Here is a 25,505-nt window from a genome sequence, read left to right on the forward strand (position 1 = left end):
AATATATCACATTCAGTAAGCAAAAGAATTTTAAAGCATTTTTCTACTGAGAGCATGGGTATTATCACTTGCCCTCAAACAAACCTTATTGTTAAGTTGTCATTCATTCACAGGTAATTTTTTAAGAGTTCAAATGATTCTTACCCTCTACCATTAGTATTCCTACAGCAGTATCACTGGATTTGCTATTACCACACCCTGATACAAACGTCAGCAAGAAAAACAAGAAACTCTCTAAAAAGTCTCTTTTAAAATCACAGAAAGATTTCCCTCTTTAAATAAAAATATGTGTTTATGTGTACATACATGTGTGTACATATGTACACACATGTATATATACATATATGTGTGTATATATACACACATACATACATACATGTATAAAAACTCAAATTGGAAGTCAAACACTTCTGTTCAGAGTTTTGCTTTTTCATCATATTTCCTGAATCATTGGTATTAGCATTGTGTTTTGTTTTTCTTTTCACCAGAATAAAAGATAACTGAGCATTTGTTGACTGTAGAAATGAATGTATGATAAAGCAGACAATCAAAGAGTTACTAAAGGAAACCATGAATAGAAACAGTACATTATTCAGAGTAGGGAGGGGAAAAAAAGTGTTCCCCTGAGCAACCCCTCCCCCCAACCCCAGAATAGCAATGAGGTGAGAACTGAAGCAAATGCATTCTATATTTTATTTTTTAATACAAAACAATGATGGTCATGTAAATATTTATATTTCACCCTCTTCTACCAATGACTATTTATTAAATTACACTGTGAGATAATTTATTTCACAGTCAGTTTTAATTAAAACATCTGTTCGGGCTCCAAGGGAGTCTATGAATCATTAATTTGGTTACATAGCATTTGTTTCTATATCCTTTTCTCTCCAATAAACTCAAAAGTACGCATTTCATATGATTATATTTGCATTTGTTAAAATTAATTAAAGCTAATTATCACATAGTGGACACAGAAGTTCAAAGTGATTAAGAATGCTGTGTTTATACATCTTTATGTAAAAGATTAAGATATATAGAGGTTTCCCTTTCCCATAGTAATCAAGGCAGCCCCCTTCCCACCTCAGCACAAGCTAATTTAGGATGAAATATTACCTCTTCAAGCTAATTTCTCACTAGGGAGCATGGTGCTTTATTCCAGAGGGAAAGAGTCAACACAAATCAGATGATAATTCTGAAAGGAAACCAGGGAGACATCCACCTTGCCCACATGCACTTGTAAGTCTCTTGATCTTTTTTTGCTTTGGCTAAGTGTTTGGAATATTGAATTTATCAAGTGCTTTATTATGCAGATAAAGCTGTGAGATTGGTTTTGTATGATTCTCATTTGCCTGTCAGATTTTTACCCTATTCTAAAATGGTTCTTTTAAAAATAGTTGTGTCTAAAAATAATTGAATAGCATGACCTAAATATAAATCTTCAAGTTCAAGTTAGGCATAAAATTAAATAACTCAGCTAAGGTCATACAGCCATTATGTGACTAAGGCCCATGCTGAGCCCACCTCCTCCTAACTCCAAAGTCAGCTTTCTATCTTCTATGCCAGTGCTGTCAAGCTTAAATGGGGGCAAGTAAACCTTCCATGAGGATCACTCTGGGCTGCATATTGATTTAGAAAACCACATCATAAAATAATTTTCATTTTATCATATTTTGCTTATTTTGTTAAATATTCCCCAATTACATTTTCATCTGATTTGGCATGAAATGAGGAGTGTTTGTGGGCCTCATACAGCCCAAGGGCCATGTGTTTGAGTCCGATGTTCTTGTTGACCCTGACTTGTTCTATATTTATGCATAACCTATCAGCTTCACAGGTATCTTCTAAGACTTTAAGTTGTAAAAAGGATGCTTAACTCTATTGGTAGAGAGGAACACATTAGGAACTCTTTATGCTAATGAAATCACAAGCCTGGTAAAAAAAAAGTCACAAATATGCCAATACTCAAATAGTGAATATAATACTGGATATCTTGTGTACTATCCAAATCTATTTACAAATCTCACCCATTTGATAAAAATGTGCATACTGGGATAAACCAAATGCATAAAGCAGGGACTGTCTTGTGAAGCAAAATCTCTTTCTCAAAGAGAAATACTTCATATTTTGGATAAACATGAAAAATGTTAAATTTACTTTTCAAAAAAGCAAAGTTTTGTGCATTTCATCTATTACTTTCAAAGGTTTGATAAAAATCCACATTTTTCTATTCAGATTTGAGCTAATAAATTATAGGATATAAGGTTAACCCTATTATACAGTAAGATCAATATTCTTAGTTTCACCAACTTATTATCTAATTCATTCATTCATTCATACATACATAAATACATACATATATATACATATATGTATATGTGTGTGTGTGAGAGAGAGACAGAAAGAGAGACAGAGAGTCATTTTTTAGGAGGCCATTTGCCCAATAGATCTCTCGGGAGTAGAGTATTTATTTTGGTATATACATGTCTCTGTTACCCTCTACTGTTTATTTGACCCTTTCCTTAATCATTTATACTTCAAAATGCATACTGTAAACAGATTAAAGAGATTGAATATAAATTTATCATATTTTAGCATTTGCTCCTAAACTCTGTGAATGTTAAAAAAAAATTAGCTACAAGAATGCTAAATTTAAGTTTCTGATGTATGAAAATTGCTGGAGTTTTCTACTCTGCTGTATTGTTTCCAAATTTATACATTTACATCTACATAATAATGTTTAAATTTTTAATCTTAATACATTTATATACTTACCTTATAAATCAATACTTATTTTTACATGTACAGGGTTTGCGTAATTTATATCACAAGGCTTTTCACCATTAGCTGAGTTATTGAGGACTATCTGCATGAAGCAGGGCCAGCTAGATGGCAGAGTGGATACAGCCCTGTGCTTGGAGTCAGGAAGATGTGAGTTCAAATTTTACCTCAGACACTTATTTAATAGCTCTATGACCATGGGCAAGTCACAACTTCTGTTTGTCTCACTTCCTCATGTGTGAAATGGGGTTGATAATAGTGGCTACTTCACAGGGTTGTTGTGAAGATCAAATTAGATAACAATTGTAAATGTCCTTAATTTCAACAATTCATTATCTAATGAATACATGTGCATATTCATTACATAGGTGGACACTGGTGAAACTAATTAGTGTGCCTAGCACACAGTAAGTGCTATATGAATGTTAGCTATTTTTATTAGCTATTAGTGAATCTAAATTATAAATTAAAAGTTGTAATCATCAAAAATAAAACAATCTCAGGAGGATTATAAGTGAAGTTTACTGAAATGGATGCTTCTAAACTTAGATTAAGTATATTAAACTTCTAGGCTAACCTTGGGTTAACATGGGTAAGGGTGAAATCAATAGTTTGCATTAAAGATTTTCTATTCACAGTTTTGCTAATGGAGGAGAGACATAGGGTCACCTCCCATTACACAGTAAAAGAGCTTAAGAAATTAGTTTATTATCAAAAGTGTGCATATACATATTAATTATATGGAAGACAGGTTTGTAGGCAGTAGAAAAGTTATTCAAAGCATCAAAAAAGCATTCAAAGCATCTGCTGTGAGGAGAAGCATTTCACATCTTATTTAGAAAGAAATATCTATCTATATATGTATATGTGTATGCACACATGTATATATGTATGTATGTGGATGTATGTTATTGGATAAGTGAGGTACTACAAAGTCATTAAGGTACATTTTATTTGTTGCATTTTAGTTGCATCTCTGTTGATAATATTACCACCTTTTAGAGAAGGACTTGCTGTAACACTCCCACTACAAGGGACTAGAAAATATGGGAATATTTGTCCATATGTTATTTCTTTATATGTCTAGATTGTTTCACAACTTGTTAGGTTTTCTGGAGCCATGGTAACTGAATTATTGTACATTTAATTCAGCATTGCCATTCTTTAGAAGTATCACTAAGCAGCTGAACAATTTATGAGCATTTCCCAAAATAGAATTTGCAGGTAGAGAAACCACAAAAACATTTGAAATATTAAGCAGTAAATCTAATTCTAACATGGGATAGTAATTAGCAGTAAATCTAATTCTAAGTAAATCTAATTAAGTAGTAAATCTAATCCTAAAATTGGATAGATTAGGGATTTATTGAAAAAGTGGAATGGGTTATAGACTGGAATTAAGAAAGTATTAAGTAGTGCCTGGTCACTATCATATTCAGGCAATTCTTACTTTCCTGTACAGATATAATTTTTGGTTTGGTTGATGATTACGGCACAGACACAAAATAAGTTACTAGCCCCAGCCTCCTTTTTGTTTTATGACTGCTGACTTATGAGAGCTTTGAAGGTTTTCTTACAACACTTAACAATTACTTTTTTATCATTTGATACTTGAAGTATTTTACTTTAATAGAATATTTTAATTCTGTTGAGTATTATGTGAATAATTTTAAAGTTTCATAATGTCAGTGAATGAGTACCATGTGCACTGGCATATTTATAAAACTACATTAACTTTATCGTTCTGTATGATTCTGGTACACGTCTTCTTTTTCTTTTTCCCTGTGGTAAGAAAAAAAAAAAGGGAGATTTATTCTGAGTGCATTTTGACAAGGGAAATGAGAATTGAAGAACACCTCTGCCCCCAAGAGGATGGAGGAGGGGAAGAGGTTTGCTTTACTCCCTTTTCCTCTCTTCAGGGGAATGGCTCCAAATCCAGGTCTTTCCAAATATGTGTGTTTCTCTATACATACCTTTTTTATCGAATCAGAATTCCTTATAGAAAAAGGAAAACGGGCTGTTTTTAGGGTCAGGGAGAAGAGAGTTACTTTCAATGGGGCACAGTTCCTTTACAAGTCAGGAATTTCCTACACCTATAAAACTCCTCCTTCTCTCTTTACTAAGGAGGGCAATTAGGATTACTGCATTTAAGGCTACTAAGACTACACCCTTATCTCTTAAAAAAATCAAAAGCTTTTAAAGATTAAAACAGGCTCAAGACCTTCAGATAAGCTCCAGATAGCAATAAAATTATTTCCTTGCCTCTTTACCTCTGGAGATGACTGCTGTGTCCAAAAGAAGGCATCAAGGGAAGAAGCAGTGGGTTGTCTCAGACTTCTAATGTTTGTATCAGTAGGAGAGGGTGAAGGTGTGTCACAATAGACCATACCTCCTTGGGAAACTTCTCAGGCCCCTTAATGGACCTAAGGGATTGGGAGATGGTAGAATTGCTAGGTTCCCCTTGTCCTATTGAGTTTCATTACTGGAGCTCTGAACAAAGCCTCTATTACCTTCTCTTCTTTTTTGTTTCTTTGTCTATATTTTTAGTTTCCTTCTTCACCTCCTTCAGCGGTTCCTTTTTGATCATTTCTGGATAGCTCTCCTCCAGTGTAGGAAGTAGAGGTGGGAGCCTCATCGCTGGTCACTGATGTGGAAGTTGTTTTCATCCTAAGTCAGGTTTTGGTTTTCTGCTCCTGTGGTCTCTCAAAAGGTTCATTTTTGTGTTCTCTTCAGCTTCCTCCTATTGGCATCTTCACTCCTACTTTGTTGGGGGCTTCTCTTCAATCAATATAATTTTCCTTGTGCAAGATTCTAAGGAATTGTTGTTTTTTGTCATTTGTTCTCAAGGAGAGCCATGGCATAAGGGAAATAAAGCCATGACATGTAATTGAATTGGTTTTAAGTAAGGGAGGGCTATACAAAGTCACCAGTCTCACTTTCTCCTCCAGAAACATCTGGGTCCAGTGGCAAGACATGGATCAGGACAACTGGAGATGGCACTGCATGCAGGGGGAGACCTTGACTTTTTTAAGCTAAGGTTTTTAACAGGTCTCAGTTTGACTGAGGCAACACCCATTCATTGATTAAGACTAGGTCAGAAATGAGGCAGAGAATGGCCTCTTTACCTAGTTAAAAAAATCAATCTGGGACAGGAAGACCCTTTGGGTTTCTGGCTAAAACAGAAACAATTGGTATTTACATTCACTCTTAGCAAATCAGGGCCCAAACAATGACCAAGTGGAGCTTCTTCTGGGACCTATTGTTGGCCCAGAATGATTTGGGGTGGGCCTTAAAAGAAATCATAATCCAAATTCCTTTGCGCAAAGCACCCACAGGAAAGGGTATGATACCCTATGTTGACAGAGAGAAGGAAAAGGAAAGAAGGAAGGAAAGAAGGAAAGAAGGAAGGAAGGAAGGAAGGAAGGAAGGAAGGAAGGAAGGAAGGAAGGGAGCCCCATTCCTGACTGACTCCCATGATACAACAGTCAATAAACATTTGTAAGTACCTATTATGTGCTAGACACTGTGCTAAGAGTTGATAGAAAAGACACAAAGAAAGGCATGACTGTTCCTGTCCTCAAGGAGCTCACAATCTAAAGAGAAAAGACATGAAAAGAAGCTGAAAGGGTAGAGGGCTCTAGGAGGAAGGTTACCTGGCCCAGAGACATGATGAAATTTGCATTTGGGGTAAGAAATGATCTGAGAAAGTAAGATATTTAGAGTTAATTTCATCTTGTAGAATGGTATAACACCAATGTTACTAGCAACTGCAGTGGAGGTATAAGGCCAATAACACCAGCACACAAGAGGGCTGTTAGCATAGGTTCTTTGATCTGCCCTTCTAAGGGGAACAACTTTAAGGAGTTTACAATCTCACTTTAACTAAACATACATATATGATTCACTTAGTTCAGGGGAAAAAGTTAGCACCCTGAACTTTAGAGAAAACACAAATAGAAATTACAAGCAGAAATTATATAAACAGAGAAAATAATGCAAATCAGCAGACAAGGCTTCTAACTGTCTGTCCATAGCAATACATACATAGTCACCAGAGAGAGAGAGAAGCACCAACATTTGGGTTTTCAAAGCTGGGGGGCTCCTTAACTGCTACCCAGAGTCTTCTCTGGCCAAATTACACTAACATTCTTCCAATGAGTGAGCACCCAAGAAAAATACTAACCTCAGAGTGTATATACACTTCTTCAGGGTCAGCCCACAGAGGGCATCACAACCGTATGACTCAAACTCATGTGACTTAGGCTTTCTTATGACCTAAGCAGGTCATCAAAGACTCTTGATTCAATCTAAGGCAAGACTCAATCAAAGACACTTGATTGCCTTAGTACTGAGAAGCACTCCAAAAGAAAAAACAGCAAAAAGTCCCACTTTGCTTGCCATTACAAATGGTGAATTTCTGGAGATCATGAAGTCCCAGAAAGTGGTAGGATAGTAAATGACAATGGGAAGTCTCTGAGAGCCCTCCTCAAATGGTAGAATATCTAGCAGCTCCCTGATGTGTACTCCCCACCCACTCTAACAAGAAGGAGGAAGGGGTCCCAGGAGCAGACGGTACTGAGGTGGTATGAGTGTTAATGATGAGTTTCTAGATCATAAAGTCCAGGAAGGCAGCCAGCAGAGAAATGGTGATCATAAAACCTGGTTCTGTGGTTGGAGTGGTCCTGTGAATAGAATGGATTTGTAATAGGAAGACCTGAGTTTGAATCCTCTCTTGCTAGTTATGAGATCCTGGTTAAGAAATTTAACCTCTCTCAATTAGCATTACCTTATTTGTAAAATGGGGATAATGAAAATATTTACTTCACAAGATTGTGAGATTCAAATAAAATGATATATGTAAAGTGCTTTGGAAGACTTAAAATGCTATATTATTGTTGTTCAGTCATGCCCAACTCTCTGGGAGCCCAATTTTTTTCTCTTTTCTCGGCAAAGATACTAAAGTGGTTTGCCATTTCCTTGTCCAGCTCACTTTACTGAGGCAAATAGAGTTAAGTGACTTGCCCAGGGTCACACAGTTAGTAAGTGTCTGAGACTAGATTTGAATTCTGGAAGATGAGTCTTCCTGACTTCAGGCCCTCACTCAATCCATTGTGCCACTTAGCTTCACAAATTACCATATATATGTTAGCTATTATTTTCATCTCTCTCTTTTATGCCTCATTTTATGGATATTCAAGTAAATACTTAAACAATGTTATCTCTATAGTTTCATTTGCAGTGCCCAAGAGATATTTCACTAGAGAAGAAGCTCTTCTTTCCTCCTGGGAGTCAAATACTTTTTTTGTTTGTGTTTTTGGTTACTAACAGTAAATACTGAAGGATTCCCTTTTCCTTCAAGGCAATTGTGTGACTGAACATGGGGTCTTTTATTGATTATCTGCCAAAGCCAGACAGTGTCAGTCAGTCAGCATGCATTTATTAAGTGCTTCCTATGTTGCTCCACACTGTGCTAAGCACTGGGAATATAAAGGGAGTAGAGGGAGGGAAAGCTGACAAAACAAAATAAAGATAAAAAATAAAAAGCCTCCACCCTCAAGGTACATACATTCTAATGTTTCCTTCTCATATTTTCAATGACATTATTACATATGTATTGATAAAAGTTTTGGCTGTGTAAAAGTGGCTCAAAGTTTTGATTTTTCAGATTACTTTGGCAGATTTCTAAAAAAGCAAAAAAAAGCCTTACATACAAAATGATAGCATAGATTATATTTAGCAAAATGGTTAAATTAAGCTGTATTTTAGACATGTATTGTCACTGAGTCTAGCCTTAGTCTTTCTCCCATCAGTAGAGCACCAGTTATAAGACCCAGTGGTCCCAAACTATGTCTATTGGATAATGGAGTTTTTGATAATGCACAGCATTATTAGAATGTGATCTTTTTAAAAATAGAGCCAAATCTGGCCCACGCCTATTTTAGGTTTAATATGGTCAGGGAGACACAAAGGGCTCTTAAAATTTTAAATTCAGAAAAAGCCATTTTAAGCTCAGCAGTAGTCAAATCCAGCAGTCTATAGTTTGGTGTAACAACAATGTTACCTGCAGCTACTGTGGTTGTATAAGGCCAATAACACCAGAACGCAGAAGGGCTGCTCGCACAGGTTCTTTGATCTACTTTTCTAAGGAAAGCAACTTTAAGGGGTTAACAATCTTACTTTAATTAAGCATACATATATCATTCACTTAGTTCAGGGGAAAAAGTCAGCACCCTGAACTTCAGAGAAAACACAAACAGAAGTTACAAGTAGGAATTATATAAACAGAGCAAAATAACACAAATCAACAGACAGGCTTCTAACCATCTGACCAAGACATTACATATATAGTTACCAGAGAGAGAAGCACCAAGATCTGGATTTTTCAAAATCGAGGGGCTCTAAGAGCTAGCTAGAGTCTTGTCTGGTCAAACCACAGGATTCTCTTCCAGTGAGTGAGCCCCTAAACAAAATGCTAACCTCAGAGTATACATATACACTTCTTCAGGATCAGAACACTCTATACCTCTCAACAGTTTCATGCCTCTCAAGGGCTTCACACCTCTGGAGGGTTTCATTCCTCTGGTGTCCTAACTAGCAAAAAAGTGTGGGCCTTCCTACAAACAAAAGCAAGACTCAATCAAAGGCACCAGATTGCCTTAGTGCTGAGAAGCACTCCAAAACAAAAGACAACAAAAGTCCCACTTTGCTAGCCATTACATTTGGTAACCTCTGGCTTAAGATATCAGGATATGGTAGTGTCCATAGCATGTAGAACAAATGGTAGTTTCTGGAAATCAAGAAAAATAGTCTTCCCACACAAACTCCAGGAGAGGGTTTTTATTAACTTTTTCTGCATTTGTGTATATATGATGAACTCCTTTGGCATTCTGGTGAAGCCTATGGACTTTTTCCTCAGAATAACATTTTAAAATGCATAAAATAGAACACATAGGAAAGAAAGGCAACTATACTGAAATACAGTTATTAAAGTCTTTATTTTTTGCAGGGGGGAAGGCAGGGCAATTACGGTTAAGGGACTTGTCCAAGGTCACACAGCTAGTAAGTGTGTCAAGTGTCTGAAGCCGGATTTGAACTCAGGTCCTCATTACTCCTGGGCCAGTGCTCTACTCACTGTGCCACCTAGCTGCCCCTATTAAAGTCTTAACAAAACAAACAAAAAACCTCACAGATGCCAGGTTAAGAATGGCTGCCTAGACCCAATAAAGGTTATAAAAGCTACAATGGTATAAATTATAAAGTCTAAAGGGACATAATGCCAGGCAAGTCAAGTGCTAACCTCACTCCACTGGTGAATTCTGTTCAGGACACTGTGACCAAGAATCCAGAAAATAGTAATAATCCCTCACTACAGATTAGCTCCTCAGCAATCATCCAAGAGATTAATAATGCTCCTTGGAGAAAGGGTCAGCCATTTCTATTGTCACCAACACCAAATTTGGATAAACAAAGCTAAAGGATCTTGGAATGGAATTGGCACCTGACATGCCCTCATTAGAGGACTGTCTCTCTACTACCCAAAGTTATTGTGTGATTATACTAATGGAATCAATGTCTTTTCAATGTTATTTCAGAAAATGGTGGCAATCTATAGGGGCAATCTATGAGGATTAAGATCCTCATCATCCAAAATAATTCAGGGTACACTCTGCAATCTGTTTTCTTTGGGAAATAAGTATATGTACCCAGAAAGACACCTACACACACACACACACACACACACACACACACACACCCTTCCAATTTCAAGGGAGATAAAGTTTCACATTTGCAAAAAGCTGCTTTTTGCACACGAATTGTGGCCTACTGTGAGTTTGTTCATCTCAGCAAAATCTATAGAGAGCAATAATGAACATCAGAAAAACTGCAGTCCATCATTTAACGCAATTCAATCTTTTGGACTAACTTGAAACGGAAGATGAATTACCTTTTATCTTTAGAGCAGAATCCCAGTTAAGAATTAAGGTCAATGGAAGAGAACGTGAGAAGAAAATACACAGGGTACTTCCTTTTTTTTAACTTGTCGGTTAAAAGTCCTTAACAGTGCTTCTAGTCAATATACAAAGAATACATTCAAAGAAGCAAGGAACCCCATGCTGTCAATAGCTAAGTAATGTGAGGCTGGAATAAAAGCCACACAGGGCAGCCTTTTAGTTGGAAAAAAATGTGAACCTAGTATTTAAGGTAACTAAAAAAGCTAATCATGTTATAATTCAGGGCTCTTTAAGTCAGTAGTCACTCAATTATATCTACAGTGATGAGAAAAGGACTGCATGAATGGGAGTGCCACCTAGGTCCTTTGCCACGTTAGTTACCCGGAGGAATAATTATAGAGAGATCCTGGAGCTTCACTGGACCTCAAGTAGTACATGATATATGTCTATGACTTAGGAACATGTTGGCCAGCCAAAAATACATAGCCATATAGAGACAAAGACTTGCATTTATTGCTGTTCTTTTTGCCCCTTGTGGGGCAAAATTAGAAAATATGTTCTTTCATTCTTTCTACTCAATGTTGAGTAAAAGGATTTGAATGTGAATCTCTGGCTTTACTATTATGAACTCTGTGACCTTGTACATGTCCTCTATAGGCCTCAGCCGGCTTAATTGTCAAATGAGCAGGTAGGAATAGTTGATGTTTAAAGTCCTTTCCAGACTATTTTCCTATGACAGCTAAAGCCAGACCTAGAGGGGGAGAGAGGGAGATAGGAATGGAGAGAGAGAAACAGACAGACAGAGACAGAAAGATAGACATAGTAAGAGAGACAGAGACAGAGAGAGACAGAGACAGAGAGAGAGAGAGACACACACACACACACACACACACACAGAGGAAAAGAACAAGGAGCAGAGGATGAGGATGAGGAAGAAAAGGAGAAAGAAGAAGAAGTGATGAGGCAGAAGAGAAGAAGCACATGGTAGGCAAGTCAAACCATTACCACCACCATCTCCATGATGGAGACAGCCCAGGGCCCTACACCCAAGAACCTTTGGAACAGAAATGCTTTCAGCCCACTGCCCTCTGCTATCATTCTGGAAAGCAAACAATGGTGATATAGCCTTGTAACTGCTCCTGAAAGTGCTATAACCACATCTATTGATATTATTTTTTTCTGGGATTTTATTTTATTTTAGTTTCATCCTGAGTAACAAGATAGCATGACTTTGGACACTTGGTACTGATACTATCAGAGTAACAAAACCCACCCCTACACCCCCAATGCCACCAACTCAGGTCCCAGATCTCAAACATGCTAAGAAAAGATGAGCAGGTACTTACACCACTTTCCACAAAGTAAGGAAACTAATTTCAGCTTCAAAACATGGCCACTCTCAGGACACGGAATTTAAAATTTTCACAGAACTTATCATAGACGACCACAAAAGCTAAATTTTGACAGAAGAGGTCTTAGGGCATCAGCCAGAACTCTATGGAAGGGCCCAATGGATCAAATGTAATATTATGAGCATGCTAAGTAAGAACCAGCGGAGCCAACTGATGCTCAATATTCCAAGAGACGTAAGAAGAATCATCAAATAAGTTCTTCATACTTTGAAATCTCTATATCTTCAGAAGTACTTCAAAGTTGTTCTCTTAATATACATCAAACTTTGAAGGAAAAGGTTACATCCAGTATTCAGACCAGGGCAAGACCATCAGAGTTTTACCCTACATCAAGAACTTATATGGCACAGGAAACAAATTCCCAGAGTTTTATTCTATTTTGTTTTTCGCTTGCCTACCAAGTAAGCACTGGCCTACCCTTGATCATGTTTCTACCCCATTGCAGACTTGCCCTCTCACTGGGTTTTGCTTCCTCTCTACCCTAACAAGTTAAGAGAGAAACACTAAGTTGTCATTGGACAAGCTTCCTTCCCTTGAAATAAATTCTAATTGGGGGGATGGGTGGGGTTTTCCTGGACCCCAGGCTCCCCCATAGCAAAGAAACTTTTTTTTGTGTTTGTGAAATGCTCTGTACCATCACCTACACATCTTCACTGCTTCTGGGACAAAAATTTCTAGGTGATCTCTGGCTATATCAATCTTCTTTTTTTAATGAATTTATTTATTTTTAATTTTCAACATTTACTTACGTAAGTTTTAAATTTTCTCCACCTTCCTCCCTTCCCCCACCCACGACAGCGTGCAATCCGATATAGGCTCTACATATACATTCTTATTAAATATATTTTATATCAATCTTGTTAAATTATTGACCTCTGAGGAAAGTTGAGGTGAGTTCCTCTAAAAGTTCCACTGTCTATTGTGTGGGTGATTAGGTTAGAAGCCTAGAAATTATATAGAGAGAATGGCTAGAGTCAATTACTGCTCTGAAACAAGTCAATCCCATGTTCTACTTGAGATGGCCTGAGTAAGATATTTGTACAAATATATAATTCTGGAGGGAGGTGTTACAAATGGTACATATTTATAGACAATTTACTGTTACTTGTGCCACCTAGTGGACAGAAACACTAATTAGACTTATCCTTCATGTATCAGTCAAACTTTATCAATCAAACGTGAAAACCACACTTTCTTATAAGAACAAAGCACCAACTTGATTCTTAGAGGTTCTGATGTGCTTCTTCCTTGATGAACTAAAGATAAGTTTACCTCTGTGCATCCAGAGGCCATGTATCTCCATCTGAGGTGGTCATCTGGCATCTCTCCCATCAACCAGCACTGCCTTCAAGCCAACATGGCCTGCTTGAGTTTCAAATGTGAGGATCACAGATACCATTCTGTGTGGCACCTAGGAAGAGGTTGAGAGTTCAGGTGTGGTTTTAAGGCTTTTCACTATGGGTATTCCTAAGTTTTTTATTTTATAATTTGATAATTTACTTCAAAATGAATAATAAAATTGTTTATATAATTTTTCATTGGTAGTCTTTCATATCAGAAGTTCCACATATGCTTGTCATTTGTTTAAGAATACACATTTATTACTTACTATGTCATACTACACAAGTCTTTATTTATCTTATTGAAAAACGACATACAGAAAAAGAACTCAGCATACTTCAATCAAAATTGAAGCTTAAGACAAAATGCAATCAGTTATGCTAAATTGATAAACTATCTTATTAAGACACTAAAATTCATTCTCACTACAGAATGGAGAATTGGGGAGTGACAATGATTTTTTAAAAAAATTATCCCCAAACCCACCAGACTTTTAATGACTAGGGTCCATGACTGCAGTGTTATCTCCAGATTCTCACTCCTCCCTACACATCCAATCAGTTACAATAACAGTAATAGGAATGATTGGAAGAGAGAGAGTTTGGAGTGGTAAGGGCAATGAGCTCTCTTTTGATTTGATGTAATGAAATTCAGGAAGTACATTAGGGTTGGATATATAAGTCTGGCATAGAGACAATAACTTAAGCCAAGGATATGATGAGAATATTTGCTGAATTAATTTCAATTGGATTGGAATGGAGAAAGTCCTAAATAATGGAGATTGATTATGAAACTATATCAATGGTCTGGCGAAGAGGTGATGGGGGCTTAAAGTAGAATGGCTAGTCATGTGAAAAGATAAAATGAGATGTACAAAAAAGATGTCATAGAAATAAAAATTATAAGGTTTGGCAACTAATTGGATACATGGGGTATGGGTGAGTGAGAGCACGGAATCAGAAATGACACCTTGCTTATGAACCTGGATTACGGGAAAATTTGTTTTATTATTGGCAGTAATAAGAAAGTTTAATAGAGATGTGACTTTAGGTAAAAAGATAAATTCTATTTTGGACATGCTGAGTTGGAGATGGTAAGTGACATCCTTTCTCTCAGACACAAGAAATAGTAGAAACAGAATAGGAAAGAAAAGAACAAAATTACTTCATAGCTGTATACCTCTAATTTCACCAACATGACTCTCATTTTCCTCATTTGTTAAATGAGGAATGAATTAGCCTAGAAATAAACTAAGATTACTTCTCACTCTATATCTATGTTCCTTTGATGGCAGGGAAGGATGAGATATACAAATGCATTAACATAAAATGATTTGAGGGGGAATGAAACAGGTAACCCCAAAGTTCTACCATCATGAGGAACATAAGAATTAAGAAACATTAAATAAGACTAAAGACCACAAATAGAAGAAGAGAATCAGAATTGATTCTAAGAGAGAAATAAGGAGAAAACAATGAATGAAAATTTCTTGGGAAAAAGTAATAATGCAACAGAAAAGAAGAAATGTTACTTAAACTAAGATATTGGATATAAAGGGATAAACCTTTTGAACAGTTACATAAGGAAAGGAAAGAGTGTATGTTTATAGGGACATAGGTAAGCAATATGAAACAATGGCATTAAAGATTTATGTAAATTTGAAAAAAAACTTTAGATAAGGCAGGGGGCAGAGAATTGAGTTAATCTATAGGAATGGACTAGTGCCCAAGTATTATAAGCAAAATTAATTGCACGAATACACTGCTGAGCTAAAAGAAAAAATGGGATAAGAAATAATATAATAAATAAATGGAGGAAAACACAAACCTAACCATAATAAACTTGAATTATGGTTAAAAGAAGGTAAGAATAGTTAAGAAACAAAGAAGAAATTCAAAGGTAAGAATTATGCAAAATCTCATACATAATCACATGTTTAAAAAAATAATTTAGAGGGAATGGGTTACCTATTTTTTTGAACACACAAAATAACAGAATATGCAACAGACACCTTAAATAACCCAAATTTTAAAAGTGCATAAGATATAATGGAACATCCAAAGAAGGCAACTGTTCCATTATGACATTACAAATGAAATTTCATCAAATATTTAATATGCAAAAAGTTTCAACAATTAAAAGGGCTTTAACAAACAGTTTATATGACATTAGTCTTCATACTGAAAACACGGAAAGGTAAACAGAAAGGGCAGAAGGGAATAAGCATTTATATAACACCTTCTATGTGCAAAGCACTGTGCTAGGCATCTATAAACATGATCTCATTTATTATTCACAACAACCCAAGGAGGTAGGTGCTATTATCATCCCCACTTTACACTTGAAGAAACTAAGGCAACTCAATTAAGTGACTTGTCAAGGGTCACAAAGTTTGTAAATATTTGAGCCTGGATTTGAACTCAGAAGCATATACCAAATATCACTCAAATTATTAATTCAAAAATTGTCAATTAACTCCTAGAAAAAAATAAATCAACATATGCCTTCTAATTCCCATCTCAGAAAGTCACCCTTTATATCCAAGAAAATATCCAAAAAATCCTTCACTCTGACCAAGTAGGAGCTATACCATGCATGCAAGAATAGTTCCTTATTAGGAAAATAATTAACATGAAAACATTAAAAATAATTTCAAATCAAACTGCACTATTATGTCAATATATATAGAAATATCCTTTGAGAAGGAAAATGTAATAATTTATGCTTTAGAAAAGCTAAAAAGCATAAGCACAAAGGGAATATTTTAAAATAATTTTTTTAAAAATGTTTATATCTAAAAGCAACCAGTAAAAAACAAAAAAGACACTTGGTAGAAGTAAGTAGATAAAGTGTTGATTAACTCCATTGCTGGCACTAAGGCGCTAATCAGCCAGGGCCAGTCTCTTATCTCTAGCTCTTTTCAAATTGATTGGCATTAGAGAAGGCAAGAACCAATCCATTGGTTAGGTAAGAGGAATTAGGCTTTTATCTTTTTTTTTTTTTGAGGGGGAAGGTATGGCAATTGGGGTTAAGTAACTTGCCCAAGGTCACACAGCTAGTAAGTGTGTCAAGTGTTTGAGGTCATATTTGAACTCAGGTCCTCCTGACTCCAGGGCCTGTGCTCTACTCACTGCACCACCTAGTTGCCTCTGGCTTTTATCTTCTTATAAATAGGTCCTTCTTGTTGTTCCTCAAACATGACATTTTATTTTTGAACTCTTGGCACTTTCACTGGTTGTCTCTCATGCCTGGAATTCTGTCCTTCCTTATCTCCACTTCCAGAATTCTTTCAAGTCTTAGTTAAAATCCCACCTTTGACTGGAAGCCTTTGCCAACTGCCCCTTAATAATAGTGCCTTCCCTCTGTTGATTATTTCCAATTTATCCTGTTGTTTTGTTTGGGGTAGTGAGGTAGCCCAATGGATAGATCTCTGGGCCTGGAGTCAGAAAGATCTGAGTTCAAATCCAGCTTTAGACACTTACCAGCTATGTGACCCTGGGCAAGACATTAACTCTGCCTCAATTCCTCATCTATAAAATAAGCAGTATCTTTGTCACAAAACCCACATGACTGAAGTGACTGAACAACAATGTCTGGTTTATATACAATTATTTGCATGTTGCCTCCCTCATTAGACTGTGAACTCCTTGAGAATAAGGGCTATTTGCCCTTCTTTGTATCCTCATCACTCAGCATAGTGCCTGGCATATAGTGGGACCTTACTAAATATTTAGAATGTGTCAGATTATGTAAAGGTAATATCCGTGGTGGTTATGTTATTTGGTGAATGTCTGGTGGTGTAGACAGAAAACACATTGAATGGGAGCTCAGGGACTTGAGTAGTAGTAGAGTAGTAGTAGTAATAGTAGTAGTAGAAAGATATTTCTCCTCAGCAGGGTTATCCCTAGGATTCTGTAAAAGTGAGTGAAACCATGTGGTGACAATCTATCTCTGCAAATTTAGACTTGTTAATGTTAGAGATTGTTTGAGTGAGCAAGCCAACCCAGAGAAAGAGTGTTGTGCTGACACCCCTAGTGGAGACGTGTGAGACCTCTGCAGAGTGTAGGTTTTAACTACCTCACCTTAGTGAAAATGTCACTTTTAAGAACCCTGTTAATATATTAGGAACCAAGAAATCCAATGTAATCTTACATTGTATTGTGAGGCATACTATCCAGGAGTGGAGAAATGATATTCCCACTGCATCCTGTTGTAATCAGGGCACATCTGGAGTATTATATTATTTTCTATGTAAATTTGGGGAAGGATATTCATAAACTGAAGACTAACTAGAAAAGGGCACCCGGAATGATGAAGGACCTTGGGGTCATACCATCTGAGGATCAGTTGATCAAAACTGACAGTGTTTAGCCTGGAGAAGAGAAGAGGGAACTACTACTTCTCTTCAAGTCTGTCATAAAGGAAAGGGAATAGAGTAATATATTCCAGTGAACAGAACTAGGAAGAACCAGAGATAAAATTAATTTCACTAAAGCTCCAGAAAGGAGCAATTTAGGCTTAAGTTAAGGGAGAAAAACTTGCCTGCCAATCGAGCCATCAAAATTAGAATGTAGTGCTTTAAGAAGTGGAGATTTCCTAGATTTCTTCAAACAAATAATCACTTGTCACTATTACTGGGGAATTTTTTTAGGGCAGTTGGGTGTATTAGATAAACTTTAAGATCCCTTCCATTTCTGTGTTTTTTTTTTTAATATTGGGTTAAGAATCTAGAAAACCAGCTGGTTTCAAATGGCATTATCAGAATTCAGGAAAATAACAACAACAACAGTAATAATAATAATCCCAAAGCAAGAGCTCTTTGCTCTCTGACCATTTTTGACATATTTCCTAGATATTGGCCAAATTGTGCTCTTAAATGTGTTGTAGGTGATGACTAAAGCAAGGAAAAGAGTCAGAGGTACTGGGACATTAAGCCTAATTTGAGCAGGGGCAAAAGACTTAGAACTGAAGGTGCTCTGTTATATATGGCCTTGTCATGGTAGGGCTGGATAGGAGAACAGAGGAAAACTAAGAATCTTTCATTGCTCCAGCTGAGTTCTTTAGAGACACAATTCTATTAGTATAGGATAGCATTCAGAGGTCAGCCACAGAAATTGGAAAATAGGATCTGTCAAGGGTTAGGGGCATAGATTATCTATAGAACAAAGAAAATCAGAATAAGATTTCCAATAGAGCCCAAGAAGTTTCAAATACCAACATTTGCCTTGCTACAGAAACTGAATAGTATAGTATTAAAGAGAAATCAAGCTGTATATGAGGGTAAAGTCAGAAGATTATAGTCTACATGAATAAAATCAGTAATGAGGTCAAAATATGAGGTGTGAACTAGTTCAAAGAATTCGATGTAATTTTTTCATATTCAACAAGCAGAGAACTAACTTTTCACGTGGAATATGCAGGGATGGAAGCATCTACCTGATCTTTCTAATAGGTTATTGCTATGGAAGACTTCAGTTTATTTTCCTGAAGGGTAGACAACTATCTTATGGACAGTGGTGTTTAATGGCACGAGGAAATATAAGGATCACTAATATGTTTTCTAATGGACAGAAAGAATTTTTAGGGCTAGTCATTTTAGTTGCCAAATTTAATAAAGGAGTAGTAATACTAATGAAAAATGACAACTGACAGTTTAGAAGATGAATGTCTTTTCAGGTTTTATATTAAATTAAGGATTGTGAATGGATCGAGAAACGCAATGTCCCACATTGCCTATCAGAGGACTTTAATCCACCTCAAAGGCTTGAAAGCATTTTTCCAGTTCTTTGACTTGAGACATTATTAAATAGTTCTAAACAGTTAAAATCAATCAGATATTTACGCACAGTAGTATCCTGAGTCAGTCTCCTGAGACCATGTGTGTGAATAAATAGACATATATATGCATTTATAGATTGAGTAGGCAATTTATTTCACTAGAATAATGAAAAGGACCCAAAGTGAGAAGGGCTTCAGTCACCCTTTCACATGGGACCAATTTGAACTAGTAGACTCAAAGGGAATAATGGTAAGTCATTTTGGAGATCCAAAAGCTGCATAATTGTTTAATAAGGGGTTGCTATGTTTTCTGATGTTCTCTATGTTAAAAAATAGTTAACAGTCTTCAGAGAAACAAGAACCAAAAAGCAAGTATATCCCCCTTTAGAAAAGGGTTACTACAATGTTCAAAACAATAAATAATGTAAGGGACTCTAATTTCTTTGCAAAAACTCAGTTCATTCTAAAGCCAGCCATAATGTAAGGGATAAGTGTTAGGAATGGGAAAGTTTGGGAGTAGGATTTGAGAGGAAGGTGTGGAGGCCTTGAAGAGAATTAGAGAATAACTTTGGCTGAGATAATAATTTAGTGAAGCAGCTTCCCTCATCAGAAGAAAAACAATGATATAACAACATTGAACAAGGGTTGTGAAGGCCAATGGGGAAAGAGGTCATGTTTCCTATCTCCACTGTTTCTGTTTTGATTTGACTAAGAATTAAAAAGAGGAGGAGAGACTAGTGATTCAGCATTAAGGTAGTTCTGTCTGGACTTTGCTGGGATTGTCAAAAAGCAGTTCCAGATAAATTATTAGGGTACGTACCTAAAAAGAAAGGAAGCCCAGTTAGCACAGCCAGAGATAATTCAGGAACCCCAGTGAGGAAACTCACTACGTTCAATTATAAAGAAGCTTCTAAGCCACTAACTGTCAAAACACCAAGAGAACAAAATTTCTAGGGACTGGAAGGACTATTTGTATCTTAAAGTTCCAGGTCACACAGACTGACAGAAAAAAAAGGAGATTAGATGGTAACTTGGTAAGAATTCAACTAGACCTTTAGTTTCAAACAAGGGTTCTTAACCTGAGCTCCATGAACTTGTTTTTTATGTATTTAAAAATAATAATAAGCATTTACACAGCACTTTAAAGTCTGCAAAACACTTTATAAATATTACCTATTAAGGGGGAGTAATCATAATACCTACGTCTCAGAGCTGTTATGAGGATCAAATGAGATAATATTATAAAGCGGTTACCACAGTGCCTGACATATAGCAAGCATTACAAAAATGTTAATTATCACAACTATTATTATTGTTGTAGTCATCATCTTCATCATCATCGTCATCATCATTATCATCTTACTTTATCTTCAGAACAACCCTCAGAGGTAGGTGCTATTATTATCTGCATTTTATAGATGAGAAAACTGAGGCAGATGAAGTTAAGTGACTTATGTAATGTCACACAGCTAACAAGTATCTAAGACCAGATTCAAACTAGATTCTTTTTGACAGCAACTCTAGCAGTCACTCTGTTGGGCCATCTCACTTTCTCATAACAGTTTTCCTTTGCAATAATCTATATTTTATTTTATGTATTTGAAAATATTATTCTGAGGAGTCCAGAGGCTTTACCAGGCTGTCATGACATGGAACATTGAGAAGACCTGTCTTAAAAGCAATTCGTCATCTGGGCCAACCGTAATTTGTCCTAGATTTAATACTACCTTTGGTTGCACTTTGTTGATATTTTACTCATTATTGCTTTGTGTGTGTGTGTGTGTGTGTATGTGTGTGTGTCTGTGTGTGTCTGTGTGTGCGTGTGTGTGTGTGTGTTTATTAGTGTCTAAATGTATTTTGAAATAGTATGGTAACTACACTAAACAAAGAGAACTGGCCTCAGAATCAGGAAGCTTTTAGAATTAAGTCCCACCTCCAACACATACTAACTATGTGAACGTAAATAAGTCATTATACTTTACAGTGACCCCAAAACTCTTAGAGCCTAACTTTATAACTTGCAATGGAGGTGCTAATATGCGTTGGGAGAGTCAATTCCCCACTGGGAACTACCTACTCCAAAGAAGTCACAAGTTCAGAAAAATAATAACTGTAAAAATTATTACCATTATTTTCTATAATCTTGTTTCAAGATTTCAATCTTGATCTCACCCTCCACTAGTGAAGTTTGCAATCCATCCATGACTTTTCATCCTGTGATAAGCTTGCGCATGTTCTCTCATATATTTTCCACAAGTAATCTACAAATATGATGGATATTTTAATAAAGAGTTATTTTATTTAGAAAACTGTTGCCTAAGTAGCTATCATCTTTGTGATTTAAGCAATTAGTGCCTAAAGAGAAACTTGGTTGCTAGTGTCGTAGAAACCCAAATGGAAAATAAACCCTTCTAGGGATATTTAATTCAAATTGTCATCTTACAGTCCAGAGAGGTACTTTATTCTCCCAGAAGGCATGACTAAACAGTGGAGCTTTAAAAGAAATGAATCAAAAGTCCTAGTTACGTTTGCATCTGTCTCCATGAATAATTTATAGTAGATAGGAAAGCAGGGATAACATTTAATGATAATATTGTTCATAGCTAAGAAAATAGGTGATTTAAATCTGTTATCCAAGAGATTTTCAGAAGCTTCTTTCTTATTATTTAGAGTATGACAAAATTTAGATTTAAAAAGAGTACCTTCAGTGTTCATGGGATTCCTTTGGTAGTATGTCTAAGGAATTCTATTATTTTAATCAACTGTAAGATTTTATTTTAAATGTCCAAAATTATTTCGCAAGGCATAAAAGCATCAACTAATTTTATCCACCCAAACCCCAGGAATAAAAGCCTTTTAAAACTTTTTATTTTTGTTTCACATTTGAAAACAAGATGTATTCCTGATAAGGGTCTATAAACTAAGTTGCACATGTTTTACAAGAATCCCAGTTCTGGTAAAGCATAACAATGACAGTGTGGGGCAATAAAGCATAAAAAGTATTCTCATAGTCCCTTGACTGTATGTGATTTTTTTAAAAAATTCTATTGTATTGAATAACAATGCACCATTCTTTATAGCTCTACAGAAAAACCATGAGTAAAGCATTCACAATAAGATGAGGCTACTGATATAATATCAGTTCAATGATTTGTTTTCCTACGAGTGGGACCACATTTTCACTAATTTGTTCACATTCTTTATCTGGTCTTCCCTTGTAACCAATGATCTGCATTTCCTTAGTGTTTGGACTATGTCAAGAACACATTCCACAGAATTAGGTATTTAATAGGCCAAGCCAGCCCTCATAACCATGCACAACATGCTAGAGAGATACAATCCACACATGGGCATCAGAGCATGCTAACCATATGGTAAAGAAATGGAGTTCTAATTCCCTTCTGAGCTAGATATGAGCATGCATTAAAAAAAAGTCACAGTGACTGGATCTTGCCTTCCTTTCCTTCCTGGATGGTACTAGTAAAGAAGACATGCCATAAGCCTCTGGATGTGGTAAAGCCTTGGGCCTTTCCCATCCAGGCCAATACATGGTCTGGGAATTCAGGCCTCTGGCTCTGCAAGGAGTCCAAATTCAAATAGAGAAAAATAGCAAGCATAGGAGGTTTCAGTTGAAAGTCCTATAGGAAAGTATGGTGGACTTAGTGGGTCCTGAAACACAGAAGTGACAGCACAGGTTCTTTTGTGCCATTTCCATTGATAAAATCCTATCTATTCCTGACACTGAGTTATTTTACAACTTTGAGTTCTTTAGTGACAAGCTTTTTCTTTACTCAGTCTTAAAGTAGCTATAACTGCCGAGGAACTAAGGACTATAGCGTACAAAGGGGACAGTTTACAGGTCAGGCCTCTACAGGGGTTTCCTGAAGATGCTGCTGTTTCCAGATGTTTTGCATGTGGGATTCTACAATGATGATTTAAGTAATCTTCAAATATCCACTAAGTCAAAGTGGTTTTAAATGCAAGTAGGTAGGATAGAAGTAGTAGTAGTAGTAGTAGTAGTAGTAGTAGTAGTAGTAGTAGTAGTAGTAGTAGTGGTAGTAGTAGTGGTAGTAGTAGTGGTAGTAGTAGTAGTAGTAGTAGAGTAGTAGTAGTAGTAAAAGTAATGGCAAGCAGAGTACTTTACAAATATCTTATTTTTTAATCCCCACAACAACTGTTGGAGGTAGTTACTCTTATTATCACCATCTTATAGATGAGAAAACTAATGCAGATTGAAGTTAAGTGATTTGACCAGGGTCACACTACTAGTAGATATCTGAAGTAGCATTTAAACTTAGATCTTCTTGATTCCAGGTCTAAGTCTCTATCCATTGCCACCTGATTACTTAGACATTGCAGAAAGCTTCAGGGTAGGCAGGGGCCAATTAAGGTCCAGGGACAACTTTGTTGTCTTTCATGGAAAAATGAATCCCCATTATGGGTAAATGGGAGAAATCTTGGTCCTATCACAGTAGTAGTGGTAGTTTGTCCCACCTGGTATATGCTGCCTCTTGTCTTTCAAAATAATATTTAGATTGAGCTCATTGGCATTAGCGCCAGATTTTGGAAATGTATAATGCCTGGTTACTTTTGAGTTGGCCAACCTTGGGATGGGGGTGATGTGGGGAGGGTGATTTATCTAGGGGAGGACTGGACTTTTCCAGAGAGGCTTTTTAATATGCCAAAGGGTAAAAATTAAACTCTGTGAAATGCTGACTGGCATTTTTTGCTGTTGTATACTGGGCACAGTTTTAAAGTGAAGAGTCAGATTTCACCACAGCAAATCTTCACAAGAGCAATGTGTTCGTCCGCTTTTTACTTCACTTTACTTTACTTTACTAATTGCCAGTAGCAATTACACAGTGGTAGTAAAAGGAGATATTTGTGATTGGACCTCACCCACTTTGTTTTAACACACTTGTAAGTCTCCTGGCTACTGAATACTGTACAGCATTTAGTGTCTGTTGTTATTCAGTTGTGTCCAACACTTGGTGACCCTGCAGACCGTACTGTCCATGGGGTTTTCTTGGGAAGGGTACCAGAGTGGTTTGCCATTTCCTTCTCCAGTGGTTTAAGGCAAACAGAGGTAGTGACTTGCACAAAGTCACACATCTCATAAGTGTCTGAGGCTAAATTTGAACACAGGTCTTCCTCTCTCTGGGCCCAGGATTCTGTCCCCTGAGCCAGTTAATTGCCTCTATAGCACCTAACATTACCTAAACTTGTTAATCCCGCTTTCCTGTTTGTTAATCTTTGACTCATGTACTTTAAATTGCACTCTTCAAAGTCATAAATAAGTAAAATGTGGTTATTGGCTTCAACCCAGTGGACCTCTTCATAGGATTCATTATCTGCACTAATTAGGACCTAGTTGTAGATTTTTGGTTTGGGGAGTTTTTTGGTATGTTTGTTTTTGTTTTTACTGAATAAGACTTTTTGAATAAATTCAAAAGTATACCACCAACAATTCTAAAGGATATTCCCCTTCTCCAAAGTCCTATAACACATTGTCTATACGTATTTGGCAATTGAAGAGAATGCCCTGCTCTAGTTTATTCTCTTCTCAGATGTTAAACTGATCTCACTAAGCTGAAAATTTGACCGTGTTATTCTCCCCGACACAGACATGTATACAATCAACTCTATGAGTTCTCTGTTATCTCTAGATAAAATATAAAACCCTCTCTTTTGTTTTTAAAGTCCTTAATAATCTGGTCTCTTCCTACCTTTCCAGTCTTCTTATAAATTTATACATTTTGTACATTATACATTTTATACATTTATACTTCAGTGCTCTGCCCCTGCATACTCTACAGTCTTGTGATACTGCCTTTTTTCTCACACAGAACATTCCCTCTCCAAACTCTGGCTATCTCATATATCTGAATCTCTCATCTCCTCAACTCTGTTTGTTGGCTTCTCCTGTCATTGAGTCTTCTTTTTCAGTCACGTCCAACACTTTCTGAGCCCATTTGGGGTTTTCTTGGCAAAGATGCTGGAGTCATTTGCCATTTCCTTCTGAATTTAATTCACAGATGAGGGAACTGTGGCAAACAAGTTTAAGTGATTTGCCCAAGGTCCCATAGCTACAAATGTCTGAGGCTAGATTTGAACTCAGGAAGATGAGTATTCCTGACTTCAGGCACAGCACTCTATTATGTCTCTAACTTTATTCAAGTCTCAGCTAAAGCCCTACCTTCTGCAGGAAGCCTTTCCCTATAATCCTTAATCTGAATATATT

The sequence above is a fragment of the Trichosurus vulpecula genome, chromosome 1 (assembly GCF_011100635.1).
Source record: "Trichosurus vulpecula isolate mTriVul1 chromosome 1, mTriVul1.pri, whole genome shotgun sequence".
Lineage (NCBI taxonomy): Eukaryota > Metazoa > Chordata > Mammalia > Diprotodontia > Phalangeridae > Trichosurus > Trichosurus vulpecula.